Raw genomic sequence first — 16199 nt, forward strand, 5'->3', positions numbered from 1 at the left:
CCCGCTTAACTTCCCTGAATTCATTTGTCCGTTCACCATTCTCTTCACTGTAAATAAGCTGCATTTAAAACCCGATGATATCAATTTACTACGACAGCTACCACAAATTTCCCAAGAGAGCACTCATGGCCATAGGATACTTGATATGTATCATCTGGTTATAATGTTATTACAACCCTCTACAAATAATTTACCGGACAACGAGGCAGCGTAGGAGAAAATGCTTTTTTTATCCATACTATATTTCTGTAGTTATAGCTTTATTAGACTTTGATTTATATCTATGTAGATCTAACCTATTTAGACTGCAATATTTAAACTATTTAAGGTGCACTGATAAATGATGCCTCCTTCTCCTCTTCTGCATAACTAAATAAATAGAAGAAAGTGGCTTTAATGATATTTTGTGCACATTTTTGAACATCGATATAAAAAAATTGTGTCGAGTTCCTCGTGTCCATGTTAGAATGTGGTTCTGGAATCTGGTTCTGGATAGAAGTTCATACAGGGTAACTTCGATATAACGTACATTTGACTTTCAAAATTGTACGTTGTATCGAATTGTACGCTATATCGAAGCATAATAAAGAACTCAGAAACGTAGCATATATTACTTTATTGTGTTGCTGTTTGAGTAAGGTCAATAAATAAATTCAACTAGAAGACGAAGCCAACCTTTCTCATGATGTTTCCCTTCGTACTGTTGATTAAAGTTTGAAGTATTTAGAATCCGAAATCACAAAACAGTTGAAGGTACAAAAACAGGCTTTAGTATCAAAATACACATAATTTATTATTCTTTAAAAAAAATATTCCAAAAATTATTCCTTTGAACTTTGAAAATGTGAACGTTATATCGAAGTTCCCCTGTATAAGAAACTGTTTTTTCAGGCAGTTTTTTTTCCAGTTTTTAATATTATCACCTTTATTTCATCTTTAGAAAGTATTTTGATTGGATAAATGGTTAAAAATACACGCTTTCGAAAGAGCCCCATTTTTGAATGAACCTCTAAGCTCCAACTTGTATCACTTCAGTCAAATCTGTTTTTGATCAGGATTGTAGATTTGAATTCAGGATATAAAAACAACACATAATTTTGAATCTTATACGCATTAATAATGAATACCAACACGCTATTTTCAAATTATTTGCATTATCTCAATGTCGGAGTTTTCGAATTTGAAGACAAATGAAGTCCTCTATTGCAAAGGGTTAATGATAGTCGTGAATCTTCCAACAGCGGATGAATTTTCCTATCTTTGAATGAATACACACATACACCACAACAGTGCAATCCTTTTCCTCTCTCAGCCTTTTCATAACAGAGCGAATTTTTCGCGGAATCTCCAACCTGACGGCAACGGATTCAAGCACCGGAGAGAGAACCATTTCGTCATGATATCCTGCCGAACGGACGCTTCCGCTCATAGTCTTCTGTCTGCGTTCGTCGGCTGCTGTCGTCCGGAGGTTTTCTCGCTCGCTCGAGAATTTCTTTTCCCAGTACCAGCTGATTATTGGAGAACAAACCGTAAAACGGCTGTGTGGATTTGTATAGTGTTTTGTTGGCGGGTTCAAGTCAACTGCCGCTGCCTATGTTCCCGTGGACTATGATTATTTGATGGCCATGAGTTGTTCGCTCGCGCTAGTGACTTGAGACCAGCGTTTTCATAAAGCCATCATATTCCGGTTGGTTCGGATTAGGAGGCGACAGAAGTGATGGAGCAGTGGGGGGTTATGAAAATAGAAGTAGAATGAACAGTTTTTTTTCTCCCCTGCTTTCGTGAAAATTGAGTGAAGTATCGTTCCGAGCGCTTCGGTTCAGTTCGAGACCTTCCCGACTTGGTCAACCTCCGTCATTTGTCGGTGTTTTCTGTTTTCTTGACTACTTCGAAAGACGACGGCAAACAGTGGGAAAGGAAAGGACTATTGATGTTTGAACCTTTTTCGCTAAAGTGGCTCCTAGTTGGATTTGGAAGTTTTAGCAGAGCGGTTTGTAAAGATTTCTATATTAGATATCCCGGAGTTCAACGGAGAAAATTGAACACAAAGTGGGGGAGGCAACGTGGAACGGAATAATATCGAATTAACAATCCTTGTAGCTGTGCAGTGTGTTTTGAAGTGTGTTCTTCGCTAGGTCCTAGTGATTTCGGAGCCAACGCGAAAGTTTACCAGCGACGTTTCTCGTCAGTTTACTTATGGTGTTTATTCACATAAATTTTGATTACGTACGGTTCCAAGTTGTTTAGTTTGCCCACTCGTTTTTTTTTTCGCTCCAACTTTTCCATCGACTGTGGGAGTAAAAAGGCAAACGTATGTGTATGTATGTGAAGTGAGTGCTTTCACCGGCGATTTTTCCGCTCCACCACCAGAACGGAAAACTGGCGGTCGTTCGCGCCGCGCCCTTCGCTCGCTCTGTTGGCAATCTCATAAAAATTGTAATAACAAGAAAATGAAGTTTACACGCCCGGACTGCCGCTACGAAACATGAGAACAATGATATCCCGCCCTGATACGATGTGGAAACAGATGATTAATGTGTGTATCATTTAGCTTCGTCCCATTCAAGAACCCTCGTTTGGGGTGTGCTGTGCGTAACCTGCGTTCAACGGAAAAGGATACCGACCGCCGCGCTTGCTGCTTCACTGGTGCCGATGTGGATAAGGCTAAGCCCTGAATGTAAGCTAATTAAAAAATTGACTCGGCTTGTGTAAGGCCAATTATTTGGAACAATTTTATGACCGGTCGGTCGGTGGGATCTGCTGGTGGGCGTTTATCCTTGTGGGAATGTTGACCGACCTCAATATATTTAGCTTTATTTTTCTCAACGAACACCCACCGGATTCCACGGTTTCATACCGAAAAGGAACCAAACACACGGTATATACAGAACAGCTCCTATGCGGGAGTGGTGGTGCATATTTAAGAGCAGTAATCTAAATAAATTATTCTCATGAAAGCTTAACTAGGGTGGTTTACGACGTGAGCGGTGTATGGCGATTGCACTGCTCTGCAGTCGGTGAGGTGGAACGGCACATGCCATAGATCTGTGAATAATGTTCAATATTTCCGATGGTTTCTTTCGGTGGAATATGATGGGGAACGAATGCTCGTGGAGCTTTTTCCTCGGAACTATTTATATTTTCATTCCAATTATTCGTTTTGTTTGTAAGCCCTCATCACTTTTTAAAATGAATCACTCAAGATATATCTTTAATAACATTTGTATACTTTGCCACCCCAGGTAATTCCAATTTTATGTATTAATTTTTCACCAATTGCCTCGATACGGAACATGGAATCGGAGGATTCAATGTTAAGTTCTTGAGAGTATAAATGTTCTCATGTCCTCGTTCATTACAAATACCTCTTGCGGACTAATCCAGGCAAGACGCAGTTGTAAATATTAATTTATTATCATTTTTTATGGTTCTGTGGTCCACTTGTACAAGTTACCTTGTTACCTTCAAGAACGATGAAATCAGCCGGACGTTCTTCCATCCTGTTCAAACCGTTATGATTTCATCATGGAGCATCATTTTCAGCTCAGGAAGCAGATAATGGAAATTTAGTTTGCGAATAAAAACGTTTGCCTGGGACGTTATCTTCCGCTTTCCTTGATTGGGTCCGTTGCGTACGATATGATACTTTCCCATTTGCGCGTATTTTTATTAGAATTTCGATTAATATTATTATGCTGAGTGTTCTCTTCCTATGTAATCAAGAAGAAGTGGTGGGAAACTTAAAGCGGTTGGAATATGGAAGTAGGTTTAATTGTATCGTAATTATTTTCGCTGTTAACTTAGATCCCTGTTTGTTTTTGATTTTTACGTACAGTTCTTCTTGAATGGCACTTACGATCCTAGAGGAACTTTTGTCGCCTCAACGTAAGTATTATTTGCGTCATCTTTATATATTTTAAAGAGACAACATTTAACGCCAATAGTTGTTACGGTTACGCGTTTATTTTTTTTTCTTTGGTATATATTTTTTCATTGTAAGGAAAACCCATATCAGAGAAACCAAAGAGCAGCTGCATATCCACTTCCAAGAACTATCCACATTCTCTATCCCATGGATCTCTGAAGTCGTTCGTTCTGAATATTCATACGTTAAAAAAAGTTACAGGAGGGTTGTGTCCGAGACACGACCGCATAGTTGACTTAGGATTCCGTTAGGTTATCTGTTGATTTTGGATATGTTCGCTAAACTCTTTGATAATGATTTGGTGGCCCTGAAAACGGCCGTTTTGTTTGGTTGTTGGGTATTGTTTGTTCACTATACTAGTGTTTACATGAAGGACAGTAAACCGTCGTTGGATGGTGCGTATCAGATAAAAGATACCAAAGTGGAACGAGATATGATGAAAACCACCCTCCGTGACCTTAGACGAAATGCCCCCAGTGTTATGTATGGATGACATAAAGAAAAAAACTCACCAATGTATGATAATTGCCAATACCGAACACAATTATCAATTTTTCTCATCAGTAAAAACATATTACTTTAATACAGAGAAAACATATTTGAAATAGAAAAGGTAATTTTCTATTATAATTTTTTACTTTCTGAGTGTTTATTCAATCCAATGCGAATTTTAATTGGACTAACAACACCTAATACTATATGTAGAAATCACATCACGCTTTTATTTATGAAAATTAAATTTTCTTATATCAAGTAATTTTTAACACAACTGCGACAATATACAATTTTACACTTACACTTGTGCTGAATTTTCCACGATACAGGATCGGTCATTGATGTGAAATTTCTCGAAGCAACAAACATTTAAGTTCCAAATTCAAATTTTATTTGCTAGAATTAATCGTATCACTCACCTTACTTGCAATATAAAAATGCTCCCGACTTGCATATATTTGCAATGCTGATTTCCCCCAGACAGCTTGGTTTTGATGTCTCTGTTAGGGAACCGCCGCATGTGTCGTCAATTTCGACCAATCAGAAGTGGGTATTTCCGTTAGGACAGGGGTTGAGATTTTTGAATTGTTCGATAGTTAGTTTCATGTCATATATTATTTTCTTTAATATAAAAAAATTGTTATGAAGAGTCTCGATCGGGCAGTCGTCGCGAATGGATGTTTTTTACTTTGCTCCTCGTTTGACTATTCTTCGTCGTCAAACATGCTTGAACGTGTTTTTGGCCGATTCTATTTGCTAAGTGTTTCCCTTATATTTTCGCGATACAGTTATTAACTCGTGTATTATAGTGTGCAGTGATGATCAACTGGGAAAATTGGGCGTTTCATGCAAATAAATATAAGAGGAAAATAATCAGTTGAATAAGAAAAATGCATGTTTTTTCTGCTTGAGTGCCTTGTGCTTTTGTGCACTCCAAATGGATGTATCTGGCTAAAGTTCTATGTGAATATTTCGAGAAGTTTGATTTCCCGGTGGTAATATTTCGCCATTGTGCTGATTGGTGTTTCTCTGCAGCGCGTGTGTAAAATATAAAGGAAGAAGCGTGAAAATCGCTCTGAGCGAATGTATATATAGAGCGATCGGTGTGTGTAATTGCGTTGTGTTATTATCACAGTTATTTTTTCTAGTTAGCGAGATAGAAGAAAATTCATACCCGGATGGTGAAATCGTGTTTGTGTATTCCCCTGCATTTAATTTTGTTTAGAAGTTTAAATATGCGTATTTTCAAGGAAAATGTTTTCAAGGAAAAATCATATATGATTAGAATATCGAGAAACACAAGATTTCTCGGTAAGGTTAGGTTAGGTTAGGCCTTGTTAGGTCATCGAAAGATGTCCCACGTGTCACACGCACATTCATGAGACATCTGATTATACACATGTTTTCATGATAGCAAAATTATAGGAGCTGTGGATTACCTTTTCAGGTTTCCGTCACATGGCTGAGACTCCGCGTTTAGGAAATCACATCACTTACCGCAGTGAATCCTGATTTTTCTGAACCATTCCCACTAACAACTATCCCTTCTTTGATAAACGCTAGGGAACCACGCTATAGAGGCGACCCTTCTGGCCTTCGGGCGGCGAATATCATACTAACATTCCTTCCCTTCCCCTGGTGACTGTAAGGACGTTGGCGTCGTTATTGACCATTTAAAGCTAGAATCACCGAAAATTGCACAACGAGTATAATTTGCTAGTCCCAAGCGTCATTCTGTGTGTTCTTTGTGCAATTTGGTTGGTTCAGGTCAATCACGGAGAGCAACTATGAATTGTACAGTCTACCCAAGCTCAAGCTCAAGCTCAAGCTCAATATAAAAAATTGTTATGAAGTGCAGAAATCGGTTGATGCAAAAATTTCACCAATCCATCATGAAATGACTGAGCAATAGGCGTTTGAAATTGGACAATTTTCACGATGTGCTCGATTTTCGATTTTCAATTTGTACCCCAATATGTTCCCAAAAGACGTAATCCTACGTCAAAATTTGTTCATTTCAGCGCAAAGCGCACGCACATGAACGAATTTAGTCATGAGAATATTTACGATAATGTTGAATCACATTTTTTATGCATCGTCTGCTTATTCCGCACTATGAAGTGAATCAACCGACCGAAGCGATTTGTCCCAGTTTTCTACACCTACACAGAACACTGTATAATCGGATTCCACCATCAAAACATTAGATGGATGGCGCATTACACCAACATGATACAGATTTTTCAAACCATGAATTTCGAAATCAGCGAATCACATCAAGGCAAACTTTTCTGACACCGGAAATGTTTATTGTTCGTTTGCTAAAGCAATGCTCGAACGAAAGTTTATGTAGCCGTGGAACTTTTCGTCGAATTTTCAAACTCAAAGGACGGGTCCTCCCACTTGTCAGAGTTTGTCATCTCCAGCACAACAATGGAGCTATGATTGCCGCTCTGCTGATGTCTATGATGATAACAACGCTGATAATGTTAATGATAGGCACTCTCATCTTCTCTAGACTATCCCTTTCCTGTCCAAAAACCACGGGCAGTTGATAAACTCCCGGGCAGCCGCAGTTTTTTTGTATTCTGGATTGAGAAAACCATTGATGTCAACCAAACTCGGTTGGAAAGATTCCCCGTTGAATGAAAGAAATAAAGGAAAATCTTGAACGAAGTAAAAACGCGTATGATTAGGTTGGTGTTTTGATAGCTGTAAGGATGGTGAAGCCCAAAAGAAGGTCGGTAGAGAAATGGAAATTAAAAGGACACAGGAAAAATGGGGTAAAAGTATTATAAAGTTGTTGGATGCACCGCAAGCGGTAACCCCTGCAGGGGGTGTTACCAACCAGCCTGGTTATGTACGGAATGAAATAGCTTATTTTATGGCATTTTGCTTGAGGTAATTTGGTCTACAGGTTAGATGCTTCGTTCTCGCTTCTATGTTTGTCGTGGAAAAAAAGTTTGTGGACATCGTATGCTTCGCCATCCAAAACAGTTGCGTAATATGATACCTTCACCTTAACTGACAAAAGGTACAATGTTCTAAAGTTAATGTATAATCGTACATAGAAATTTCACCGATGCGTAAAAGTTCCATTCACCGTTTATTTGAAAGTCACACTCACCATGAATTCCACTGATATAAAAAAATAAACGCAAAAAAGTGAACAGTTTTTTCTTGCCGATCGGCCAATTATCTCCTACGCACACTTTTTCCGCATTGCAAAACGAGCGGGGAATGATTATTGTGGTGAGGCAACTGTTTTTCCCTACAACCAAATGTTTTCCCTCGCGTAGTGCCTTTTGCCGCACCCACATTTGGTATACTTTTACGACGTGCGGCTCTCCTACGAATCGGGAAAGTTGAACGGAAGCTAGAACGAGTAAATTGTTTCAAAGTTAAATAGCTTTCAGAGATTTCAGTTGGATCGTTCGCGCAAAAAAAGCAACTGTATGCGGAATGGATAACTTTGAGATGCTTTAACCGGAGTAGGAATTCGAAAGTTGGATTTGAATTACAGTGAAGTGGTGTTTTCTTTTAACTAAAAGGGATTTACAAAGTATGTTCGTAGAATGCCACCACTCAATGATGAATGGGAAGAGCACGCAAGTTCTTGAGAAATCAACAATTAGCACATTGTTGATTTGTTGAGCTTCCGGTGTATATGGGTGGGAATGTGTCAATGTTTTTGTGGAATTAATGGTAGAAGATTTAAGTTATTTGGTATACAACACGTACTTAACGCTAAAACTTATTTATTTTTTGAAGCAAATCAGTCCTGCCAAATCGACCGGAACCTTTGAAGCAAGTAAGCGCTCGTTAACGCTAGATATCGCTAGATAAATGTATTAGGCTTCTGCTTGTACAACATCCGTTTTCCATCAAGGTCAACCTCAATAATACAATTGTAGTTCATATAGATAACCCGTAGTATTTTAGAACAGTTGACATAATTATTATTAATCTATACTCTCATAAAACTAGCAAATTCAGTTCAGAATAATTTCTCAAATAGTAAAAACTTATAATTCAGTAATGGACGCCTTTGGAATTCAACAATAAAGGGTGTGTCACATCAAATTGCATCACGGAAAAAACGCTGTAGAAATTTAATTTTTAGGAATTATATCTTCAGCTTTCGCTTATAATCAGATAAGAGTGTATAGATCACGTTGGCCATGCTTCACTGTCAATTTTTCGTAAATTTGGAAAAATGTCGTCGAACGAAAAAGAGCGTCGTGAATTAATCCTGTGCACTCATTTCGAGAATCCGGAGTTGTCACATCGGGACATCGGTAAGATGCTGGGAATCGTCCAATCCACGGTCAGCAGAGTACTAAAACGATACTTCGAGAACCTAACCATCGACCGGAAGGTGAAGAACGGCAAAAATGGATGCTCCGTCAGTGAAAAAGATCACAAGCGCGTAGTTAAGCAGTTTAGACGTGATCCGAGAAGTTCGGTCCGGGATGTCGCCAATAAGCTGAATTTGTCAGGTTCATTCGTCCAGCGGACCAAGATACGGGAGGGCCTGTGTACATACAAGGTTCAGAAGGCTCCTAACCGCGACGAAAGGCAAAACATGGTGGGGAAGACGCGAGCCCGGAAGCTGTACACCGAAATGCTGACGAAGCCGCATTGCCTGGTAATGGACGACGAAGCCTACGTCAAAGCGGACTTTCGTCAGCTGCCGGGCCTGTTGTTCTTCTCCGCAGAGGACAAATTCAGCGTTCCGGATGAGATTCGCAAGCAGAAACTATCCATTTTGCCAAAAAGTACATGGTGTGGCAAGCGATCTGCTCTTGCGGAAAGCGGAGCGCCCCCTTCGTGATGACCGGCACGGTAAACGGGCAGGTTTACCTTAAGGAGTGCCTACAGAAGCGCTTACTACCACTATTGAAGCAGCACGAGGGCCCGACCATCTTCTGGCCGGATCTCGCTTCGTGCCACTATTCAAAGGACGTGTTGGAGTGGTACGAAGCCAACGGGGTCACCTTCGTGCCAAAGGAAATGAACCCGCCCAACGCGCCGGAGCTTCGCCCAATAGAGAAATATTGGGCGATTATGAAGCAGGCCCTCCGGAAAAACCCAAAAGTTGTCAAATCGGAGGCGGACTTCAAGAGAAAATGGATTTCTGTTCAAAAAAAACTACAACCTGACGTTGTACAGAACCTTATGGACGGGGTAAAGAGGAAGGTGCGAGCATACGAGCTTGGGCTCGAAGTATGAATAAAAAGAAAATGTCAAAAGTTGTTTAATAGTTTTTATTTTACTGTCTTGTGCACCCGTGGCCGAGTGGTTAGCGTCCCACACTATCATGCCGGGTGTTCGGGTTCGATTCCCGTTCTGGCCGGGGGATTTTTCGTCAAAGAAAATTCTTCCGGCTTGCACTGTGGTCACGCGTATTCTAGAGCTTGCCACTCCAGAGTACATTTAAGGCGTGTTATTCGGCATCGAAATCTCAACCAAGTATTAATGAATGACGCCAGTTAATGAACACGTTGAGACGGCAAAAGTTTCACAGGGAACGTTAACGCCATTAAAGAAGAAGAAGACTGGGCGAATTTCTACAGCTTTTTTTCCGTGGTGCAATTTGATGTGACACACCCTTTACCTGCAAATATCGTAGTATCGATTGACCAAATTTTCTCGTTAGTGTAAACGGACCATTCCCAGATCCACTTTACTGCCTTCTCGAATCCCACTTTGTTTCTTGGATATTTATATTTCAACCGGTGTTCGGTTTTCCACTACCATGCTCGACAGGGTTCAAGTCCGGTGGTTGTCGACATTATAAAGCAGCCACCCTCGTACGATGAAAGTGGTGTGCTTCGGATCGTTGTCTTGGCTGCCTCAGTAATCATGTGGTGGATCAAATTGCTGCACAGAAGATTGCAGGTTACATTTCAAGGTGTATAAAAAAAAATCCTGTCGAATCGGATTTTAGTTTCAGTTCCAGTTCCAGAACTATTTATTGATCCCCAAATCATCTGACCGCAGTTTATTTGCTTTGCCCTAGTAAACCGGTGAATTCCAAATTTTAATGGTTATATTGGAATACCAATGATTGGTTTTGGCTTTCGATGTGTCCCGAGCGACAAAACCACGGCTATTTTCAGGGTTACCGACCAAATCGGCTATTTTCAGGGTTACCAAACATTTTTGTTAAAGAGTGTAACGAGATCCTGTCTCTCTCGAGGAATGAGATTCTCGGTTACTCCAAACTGTCAGCACAAACTATAATTTCCAAGAATCTGGGCACACACAAAACTAGAGAATAGAAAAGCACCGGGTCTCCCCGTACTCACCGTACTTTATTGTGACTGCCAGTTGTCATCAAGAGACCATGGGTCACTCCGGGATCCTTCACTCCGCGTTCTCTCCGCCTTTGTCCGTCGGAAACCTCGACGGCGTTCTCACCGTGCAGCTCGCTTCGCCCGGGGCCACCCGCGGCTTCACGATCCCGTGGGGACTCTTCCTTTTCGCTGCTCTCACCTCCAAGTGAACCTCAGCGGTGTATCGATGCCGCGAACCCGAAGCGGTTGTGTGGGAACTAGCTTTCACGCGGATCTCCGAACTTGTCACGCTATACCACTCTTCACGTGGCAGAAAACTCGACCCGAAGTGTAACCAAAACTTGGAGATGCGTCCGCTCGCTTAAAGCTTCCGTCGCCAAAAAGAGAGAACGAATACCGCCTTTTTTCTCCTTCCACGGAAGTGATGCTTGACAGCCGCTTTGTTGTGCGACTGTCAGTCTTCCGAAAAACACTTATCCACACATGTCCACGCGATGTGAAAATTCCATGTTTTTGTTTGCATTCGAACGCGATTTTTGCTTGTGTTGGATGTCTATCCCAAACACGAACAATGATACACAACAATGATGAACAAACACGATGTTTGTAATTCAAGAACATCATGTACAAACATATCACCCGATGTCGCAGTATTCATTGCTTCCGTTTCGTTTCTTTTCATGCACGGAAATAAATTATTCACCCTAAAACATTTCTTCGTAGAATACTTTTTCACAGAAACGAACTGGAAATTTAGTTCGCATTACAAAAATTTCATGAACTAAGAGGCTATGAGTTCATGCACATTTTGCAAGTCTGATCAAATAATCCTTGGTTTTGTGCAGAGAAAACATTTTCTAAATCTTTCTATGAGTTTTTTTGCGTGCATGTTGCCATTTGAAGTCTGGGGAATCGACTGCACAGCGGGCGAAGTCGTACAAATGCTGGCCAAATAAATAAATAAATACCCAAAAATTAGTTTTAGATGCATGTTTTCAGGAAAGTCTACAGATATTCTTGATATTTTTATGAATGTTTGATTAGGGCGGTCCAAGTTAGGGGGTTCAAAAAACCAATTCCGAAAAATTAATTTTGCAGGGAAATCTTTCTGAAAACAATTGTCACCTGCAAAATTATTATGGAAAAATCTGTACCATATTACTGATTAGCTTTTGCGATGACGATTTGTGAAAGAATTACAATCAACCCTCCTTTAATCTATGTTCTGTATCTCGATATATTTTTATTTATATTTTTATTATTTTTATACCATTATAAATGGGTGTTGGAGGAAAGATTAGCTCCAATGACAGGTATACTGCGCATAGAGACATATCAGTCGCCGTAGCAAGCCATTAATTTCTCGATGTTATCACAAACTGAGTGAAGGAAAAAGCTAAAAGCTACACTTACACTACAATACATATGCTATGTGTGTATGCGATTGCATAATCTTTTCTTCTCTTCTTCTTCGCTCGTTTCATAGCACGGGTCGTGTTCGTAAACGTTGTAAACATTCAAAGATCCAGTCAAAATTGTTGCTCTCGTGGTCGAGTGGTTAGCTTGGTTAGTGGTGCTGAATAATGCTGGTACTTTATACTCGATTAAAATTATAGAAATATTGTATTCAAAATTTGTTGTTGGTAACTCTCCGCTACGCTCTATTAAATTTGGTACTTGTTCAAATAGCTAATAATAGCGAATGTTACATGACGTCAATATAAAAATTGATGCGTGCACTAAATAATGATTTCACTTGTGAAGAACTCTGATATCAATCGACGTTTATTTTGTTCAGAACAGTAAAAGAGGTTTATTTTATTTGACAAAATTTTAGATGAAGCACCCATTGTCATGATAGGAAAGTATTTTTTCCATGTAAACATACCAACACACCACGTGTTGAGTGGTGGTGGTGGTGTTGTGTCCGATTTGCTTCTTCTACTCTACGCACTGCCGGTGCTTGGGTTGAAAATGCAAGAGAAATTGTACACCATGTTCGAACATCATGTGAAACATTAGGATTAAACATCGTATGTCCGAACATACTACGAATACAAACATTTCATATTTTCAAACATAGGTACGAAAAAATCATGTTTGAATTCAAACACAAAACTGCGAACAGCAGCGTGGACATGTTTATCCCGGACGCAGTGTTTTTTTTGTGAAACATGGAAGACTGGCGACTGTCATATGCGCACTGTTGGTGATGACATTTACTGTCATACGAGTGTTATACAGCACGGGGGGTGCTGTGTTATGTGTGCGTATTCTTTACTCATTATTTTGTTTTTGTGCTGACAAAAGTGCCACGAATGTTACAAGAGTTTATTCTCCGCAGTAATAAACAAGATGATTGAATAGAATAATTTCGTAGTTCTACGTCAATGATACGGGCATATCTTGGATACAACAATTTTTTATTTTTTTTGCCCGCTCTTGTATAAACACACTATTTTTCAGTCTTCTTTTCCAAATGCATAAACGATCATAGACGAACTTTTACATTGCATATATAGCGTTATTTTTCAATGTGTACTTAGTTCGGATTTCGATGCCGAATGAAACACCTAAGTTTATTGTGAGTGGCAAGTTCTTAGATATGCATGTTCCACCGCAAGTCGAAGGAAATTTGTCATAAAAAATATCTCATAGGAGATTGTATTCTGAAAAACATCTATAGAAAAAATGGGTGGGTCTAATCTATGATATAACCGCAAGGTTGACGTGGGACTACCTTAGCAATCATTTGTTTGTATTGATTTAATTTTTGATCAAATGAAACAATTTCCGAATTCAATTGAATTCAATATATTTGCTTTGTGAGTAAAAAAATTGTATAATGAATTTAATGATAGTCCATTTATGTTTGGTATGATGACATCTTGGTTTTGAAGTCTGGGCTAGACAAACATATTTCAGCCGGATCAAAAATTCCCCCGATTTGCATGTATTTGCAATTCCGAGTTCCCCAGACACCTTCGTTTAGAAGTTTGTAATAGGTAAACACATTTCAGCCGCAATAAAAATGCCTTCGAATTGCATGTATTTGCAATTTCACTTTACCCACGCTCCTTGGATTTGAAGTCTGTGTTAGAGAAACACATTTCAGTCGGAAGAAAAATGCCCCCGACTTGAATGTATTTGCAATACCAATTTCCCCACGCTCCATGGATTAGAAGTCTGTGTTAGGGAAATACATTTCAGTCGGAATAAAACTGCCCCCGATTTGCATGTATTTGCAATGCCAAATTCCGCACGCTCCATGGATTTGAAGACTGTATTAGGGAAACACGTTTCAGTCGGACAAAATTACCCCCGACTTTCATGTATTTGCAAAGTGGATTCCCCCAGGCACATTGATTTAGAAGTCCGTGTTAGGGAAACACAGCTCGGTTGGAACAAAAATATCCCCTACTTCCATGTATATTTAGTAAGCGGATTCCCACAGGTACATTGATTTTAAAGTCTGAGTTCGGGAAACCGTAAATCAGGTCAATCAAAACTAGGCAGTTAGGGCGTTTAGATAACGCTTGACATTTCACAGTTATTCAATTGTTTATCTAATGAAAAATAACATTTTATTAATTGCGATAGAAGCGTAGAAATATTCCGTATCAATTGATGCAAACATCTTTCCGATCCAGTAAGAAATGTTCGAGTTATAAGCATTTGGAATATTTAATTTTTTTCCTGCATGTTCTGTGTTTAGGTTTTCATTTTACCCCCATATACTCCGGTTAGACGTAGTCCCACGTCAAAAAATTATAAGGGCAAGGTCCAAGGCCTGACCGCATTGTTAACGCAGGATCACAAATCTATTGCCGGCGAGAATAAACATTATTTAAGAATGAATACTTCAGTACAAATGTTTGTTAGCACTGACAGAGGTCGATGAATGAATGCTTGCACTGAATGGCATAGATGATTCGCATAGCAATTAAAAGTAAATTTATGTAAATTGACATATTACGATTAACCTTAATTAATATTATTGTATCATTAATGTACTGTTGATTGCTCGCTGTCTAGAGCGAAAATGAAATACTCAACTTATTGAACATCACGGTAATTTTACAGTCTCTCTTAACAGAATTCAATCCCCAACTCTCCAAAAACTATAATTTTCCAAAGAAATAATCCACAAATTATACTGTGCAGCATCTTTCGCAGAACGGCAACAGAAACTCTGAACCGAATCGGTTGTGTGGTTTTGGTGGCTTCGTTATATTCGGCTTGAAATACGCTGATTGATCGGCAAAATCACCAATAAGTCCGAACACATTCTTGAATCACCACAAGCTCTTTCCGGGAAAAAAATTATAAAAATCTTTGTAGAAACAGTTGAAGATGGTTGATTGATGATTCATCCTTGCCTTTGCGAGAGCATATTACAAGCTGATAATTTTTCGCAATTGGTTCCGTCAAAGTAATGCAGTATTCATCGCGAACGCTGTATGTCGATCACAGGTGATCGTATATTTCTTCTCCAGCACTATTCGATATTTCTTAACCACTTCAATCTACATTTGGAAATGCATAAAACAGCAATGTGTGTGTATCATACAAAAATACAGCAGCACTCTCGCCAGACGCCATGAAAATCAAACCGATGCTCGCATCGGACAAAATTGCACCGCTTTTCAGCTTTCATGCAAAACCTCTATAAAACCTCTCAGCATCCGGAAAGAATGTTGTCTGCTCGCTAGTTGGATTGCAGATTGATTTGCAATATTGAATGGGTTGTTTATCTGCTCAAAACATGCGGAGCTTACATTACCATATTTCATCTCTCTGCACATTGCCCGTAGAATGAACGCAGCATTTGATTCGCGAAGTTATATATAAACATTGTACCTCACATATGCATAAGTTGATTCTTGATGACGGGTGGGTAAGCAAATGTATGGGTAAATGGAAATGCATCCAAAATTCGTTAATTTAAACCATTTACGAATACGGGAATCATAATGTATAGCATCTTAAACAAATCTTGAAGAATTTCCGATTCGATTGGTGTAAAAATCATCGAATCTCAGTCGTAGGGAGGTCGGTTTAGGAATCCTTCCTATGTTCTATATTTGAATGAACTTAGCTCTAAGCCGAATGGGCAATGTCCTGAGGATATGATGAGTAGTAAAAGTTTTCATCGGCTTAAAAAACTTCTAACTAACCAACCATAGTTGATACGACTACACGGGATAAAATTAGTATTGAAAAATAAACAATCATTTGAAATAGATAATGGCATTTTTAACATTTTTCCTTCATGATCTTTACGAAAACTCTACTAGGGTTGAACTATAGAAATAGCCATTTGTTTTTGAAAATAAAGCTATTTGTTTCATAATATCCACAATTATTGTTTTCTAATTCATGCATTCGTTCGTGTCTTCTTTCAAATGATATTTTCTTCATTCAATTTTGAATCCAAAATTTGGTTTTTAAATAAAAAGTAGCAGTTTTTTCAACAAAAA

At 39.2% G+C, this 16199-nt stretch overlaps 1 protein-coding gene across 1 annotated transcript in view; it reads left to right on the forward strand.

Annotated features, from left to right (window-relative positions):
- The first annotated feature begins 1449 nt into the window (after window positions 1–1449).
- LOC129769152 (uncharacterized) overlaps window positions 1450–16199 on the forward strand; it is a 314394-nt gene continuing 299644 nt past the window's right edge. Inside the window, exon 1 of the mRNA XM_055771242.1 lies at window positions 1450–2677. The gene's annotated coding sequence lies outside the window, so the exon portion shown is untranslated. The remainder of the gene's footprint in view (window positions 2678–16199) is intronic.

The sequence above is a fragment of the Toxorhynchites rutilus genome, chromosome 2 (genome assembly GCF_029784135.1).
Source record: "Toxorhynchites rutilus septentrionalis strain SRP chromosome 2, ASM2978413v1, whole genome shotgun sequence".
In the NCBI taxonomy this organism is placed as follows: Eukaryota; Metazoa; Arthropoda; class Insecta; order Diptera; family Culicidae; genus Toxorhynchites; species Toxorhynchites rutilus.